Raw genomic sequence first — 5,190 nt, forward strand, 5'->3', positions numbered from 1 at the left:
ACTTTGATTGCAACATCTGCCGCCATTGCCAAAATGGGGTGGGCAATAATTCCACATCCACCATACGGTCCTGATTTCCTACTTTCATCTGTTTGGCCCTCTCAAATACTGTCTCCGTGGTCAACATTTTAAAGACATAGCGGGAGTTAAAAAAAGCCATACGTTCCTGGGTCAAACACCAACCACTGGAATTTTTCCAAAGTGGCTTCACAGCTTGGGTCGAGAGGTGGAGAAAATGTTTGAGGGCAGATGGTGAATTTTTTGTGTAGAGTCAGTCTGTTACTAAGACTTCAAAGTATTTTACTGCAAACTTTCAAATCTGTATCTATAATAAAATTTGAGTTTTGAGCATTTAGGCATTACTTTTTGAACAACCCTCGTAAAACACAATCTGCTGAAGGCATCCATTCACTACAAAATCTTTGCAGACAAAGAGAAGAGGAAGATTGTGCCTAAACTGAATCCGGGGGACAGATGTAAACACACCAACTTTCCGACTGAAGCTTTCAAAATCCTTACTATTTCCAGTGTTTTTCATATTCCTTATTAAGACTTCTGGTAGTAAATCAATTATCTTCACTTCATAACTCTGCTGCTCCCGTTTTGGTACAAGAACAAAAGTAATTTGAGTTCAACAGAATTCTGGATTCTAAGATAACTAAAGGGTCCCTCTTCTTTCTAATTGATTAGAAGGATATTAGTACTGAAGAGCATTTCTGGATGAAGAGTGTTAATGTACGAGCATGTTCCTTATTCTTAAAGAATTCCACAGGAAGTTTGCAGACAAGTAATATCTGGAGAGTTCAGTGGCCACCCCTACACAAAGCTTAGCTCCAGCTTACTGGGCCCGATGGTGTGGGGGTTACCCTGTCATGTCTCGCACTGCATGCCTTCATCTGTTCCAGCGTCTTCCTGTTACGTTGCCCTTGGGGAAGAACTATGGCTTTGTCAGTGGTTTAAATGATTGTTCACACAGGGCTGGATTCGGAGGTCGACGCAGACGTGACTGCGTCTTTTTGTAGTCACCTGTCTGCTACTTTATGCAAATGCCGCTACAAAGTCCTTCCCTGGTGTACATGCATGCATATGAATGTGCAAGAACTGTAACGCCCATTTTCAGCATCTGTAGATGCTAATGTATTCCATTGCGCTTATTTAGACGCCACCATCAAAACGTACACCAGCCCCATGGCAGATGTAAATTTACCATCTGAGTGTGGCCTCAACAATTAAGCGTCTTGTCACGGCTGGTGTCACAGAGTTACCTGTCTCAGGCGTCGGGGTAGGATCAGCAGCAGATGATCGCAGCAGGAACCGTGGAGGCAATAGAGATTTGGGTAGCAGTGAGAACTTCCTTTGGTGATAAATGACAGCAATGGATAGCTGAGATGCAGTCAGGAGGGACCCGGGGGGTCCGACTGGAGTAACTTGTAGAACCGGACTGGGGACCTGAGTCAGAGGCGAGCGCTCGCTCTGAATCAGGGCAGGGTTTTTTTTTTTTGGCCCCCAGGCCGCTCGCACAGCTGTTGGTGACCACCCACAGCTTTTGCGGGCGGCCTGGCGATGGTCGCGATTATCGCGACCATCGGGCTTGCGAGGAGACCCTGTGGTAGGGTCTCTGCTCTCGCAAGCCCGAGCGGGCTTCCTGCTTTAATAGAGCAGGAAGTCCACTACTGACATCATGAGGGAACGCCTGCGTTTGTGCAGCCACCCCCCCCTCCCCGCCTACAAAATGGGGCGAGCTGTCAATCTACATCGATAGCCGCCCCATCTTGTAGCGAGACCCATTGTGACAGAACTGCCGTCGTAGTACGGGTCTCGCTCATGCGCACGCCGGAGGCGGCGCATGCACAGTCGTGGACCATCGACCCAAACATGAGTGGGTCTGAATCAGGCCCTAGGACCGGTGGGAGTACTTGCAGAACCGGACTGGCACCAGCAGGAGAACTTTCAGAACTTGACTGGAACCCACAGAAGTAACTTGCAGAACCGGACTAGGACTAGCAGGAGAACTTGCAGTACCGGACTTGGACCAGCAGAACTTGCAGTACCGGACTGGGCCCAGCAGGAGAACTTGCAGAACCGGACTGAGACTGGTAGGAGTACTTGCAGAGCCGAACTGGGACTGGCAGGAGTCCAGAATAATAACTTGCATGCTGGAAGAATGCAACAGCATAACCTGTTACATCGCAGGAAGTAACTATTGTTCAGGCACTGAATACTTTCAGTGCAGGATACTTATACCCTGGGTCTGGCAGGGATTAGCTGATGCAGTCAGGTGGTCTGGTAGCAGTGCTCTGAGTGGTGGAGGAAAGTCAGGTGACTGGATGCAACATGGCTGCACCCATAAGGAGTTTAGGAGGGAATTCTGGCGTGCAGCATGCTGTGGACATGTAGGGGAAACAGCTTGCACAGAGAGCAATTGTAGCTACAATCTCTGCAGTTCAAAGCCTACTGTTTGGACTACACTTGCTGTTGCAGAGTTCACAGACAGAAGGAGGCACAGGTGAGTAATCTACTTGGAAGTAATAGCACAGTCTACATGCACATACTGGGAGTATTGCAGCCTGCATGTTTGAGCAGATCTCCTTGAGCGACCCTATAACCACCTCCAGCACTTCACTCCATGGATGCGTAAGGACACAGACCGCCGGCACCGTGTCCTGACACATCTGAGTATGCAAATACTGGGCCTGATTCAGACTTGTATGCAAATATTATGGTTTGCGTACAAGTCCGATGGCTGGTGGACTGTGAATGTACATGGCCCGTTCTGCGCATGTGCAGAACGGGTCCTTTGTGGTCGCACACAGTGCTTCCTAAGCCACAGCATGATTGACAGGCTGTGGCCATATAGGGACGGGAAGGGGGTGGCTTTAGGCAGCATTCTGAAAAATTAGGACGTGTCACCTGTTTTCTAGGAGTGGTGAGGCCAAGGTCTGCGTCTTCTGACATTTATTGGCTTCAGCTACAGTTCTGAGACAGCAGTTTGAGTAACCTGAGAGTTATTCAATGGCCAATGGTCTTGCAAGTGATTCGATGGCTGTGTCATCAGAGAAGCATGCAGGGGGCGTCTATTAACACAAGATGCCTCCTGGTGCATTAGCATATGTTAGCATCGCTGCTGTGTATTTGGACGCAGCAGCGATGCTAACGGCTTACAACTACAAGTCAGGCCCACTGTGACAAGCCTGCGACCATCCCATTACATGCCCCTAAAATGGATTTAGCCACCTCCCTATATTAGACATCCTGTCTATTTAGCCACCTCCCTATATTAGACCTTCCGCCTATTTATACAACTCCCTTTATTAGACCTCCCGTCTATTTAGCCACCTCCCAGGAATGCTCAGCACTTTTCCAAGACATCTCTGATACCATGTGTTTCAATCATAATAGTGATTTTGTGCATACACTGTATAATGCATGCGACATGGGGAGTTTTTAGGGATTTTTGCACACACACAGTAGCAACAAATTGTTCAACTCCGTGAACATCAGCATTGCGTGCGGGTCTGAATCAGACCCATTATTGGTAGCACAAGTGGTGCCAAACACCAATCAAGCTTCTGGCACAGCGCCAGAGTATTATGTCTCCATAACTGCTCTAACATTCATTATGTTTGTTTAGCATTCCCGCTAGGCTGTTTCAGCAGGGCACCGCGCCCTGCCCTATTTCTGAAGGGCAGAAAGCACCCTGCCCTCCAGCGCGGTGCCCCGCTGAAACAGCCTGCGGGTTCTGATCTGACCCGCAGGCCGTAGTATCCCGCGTTTGGGGAAAATGGCATAGCAGCGGTCACCGCCGGTGACAGTTCACAGTGACCGCGGTGCTAAGAGGCTGCCCGGCATGTCCGTAGGTGTCGGGCACGCCCCCAAGAATTACGAAAAGGGGACGCGTCGTAATGACATGCCCCCTTTTCATTGACCATGCCCCCTTTTTGGCCATGTGCACAGTAGTGCCTTTGCTCTGGGTCCGGCGCCCTGCCTGCCTCCAGACCTACAGTGAACACTATTGTTGTTTCCCAGTAATCGCAAAATATGCACCTTATTCTCTTATATAATTCTTGTATACGTGGTGCATATTTACATCTCACAACTAGCGCGGACCTCTTTTATTGATATATATATATTCCAACATTGAGCGGCACTCCATGGACTTGTCACCATGTAAAAGAAATCAAATAGCCAGCTTTTTAACTCCAATGTTTTGGGTCTTTATTACCTGTTTTCAAGGATACACAACACTGTTGAAAAGCTGGCTATTTGATTTCTTTTACCTGGTGACAAGTCCATGAAGTGCCGTTCGATGTTGAAATATTGATTGCTGTTTGGTTCTGGCACCCTGGCAGTTTTCTTACTTAGAGGACTTAGGAGTGCCGATCATTGGGGATATATATATATATATATATATATATATATATATAAATATATATATATATATATTGTTCCCTTTGAGATAACTACACATTTTCATATCATATACACTGTATATATATATATATATATATATATATATAAAGTCCATCCGGTGTGGCACTCCACGCTTATAGAAATAAATCAATCACACAGCTTGAGGTGTGTGATTGATTTATTTCTATAAGCGTGGAGTGCCACACCGTATGGACTTTATATCATTGGATTTTGTGGGGGCAACCAGCTAAGTAACCATTACTACATTGAGTGCCGGACCTATGAGCTGTATATATATATATATATATATATATATATATATATATATACAGTCAGGTGCATAAATATTGGGACATTGACAGAATTTTCATATTTTGGCCTCTATTCACCACCAGAATGGCTTTGAGATGAAACACACAAGATGTGCTTTAACTGCAGACTTTCAGATTTAATTTGAGGGTAATTACATCCAAATCAGGTGAACGGTTTCTATATGTGCCTCCCACTTTTTAAGGGGCCAAAAGTAATGGGACAAACTAAACAATCCTAAATCTAACTTTCACTTTTTAATACTTTGTTGCAAATCCTTTGCAGGCAATTACAGCCTGAAGTCTGGAACGCATAGATATCACCAGACGCTGGGTTTCATCCCTGGTGATGCTCTGCCAGGCCTCTACTGCAAATGTCTTCAGTTCCTGCTTGTTCTTGGGGCATTTTCCCTTCAGTTTTGTCTTCATCAAGTGAAATGCATGCTCAATCGGATTCAGGTCAGGGGATTGA

This window comes from Taudactylus pleione, unplaced genomic scaffold (genome assembly GCF_031769625.1).
Source record: "Taudactylus pleione unplaced genomic scaffold, aTauple2 ptg000177l, whole genome shotgun sequence".
NCBI classification, from domain to species: domain Eukaryota; kingdom Metazoa; phylum Chordata; class Amphibia; order Anura; family Myobatrachidae; genus Taudactylus; species Taudactylus pleione.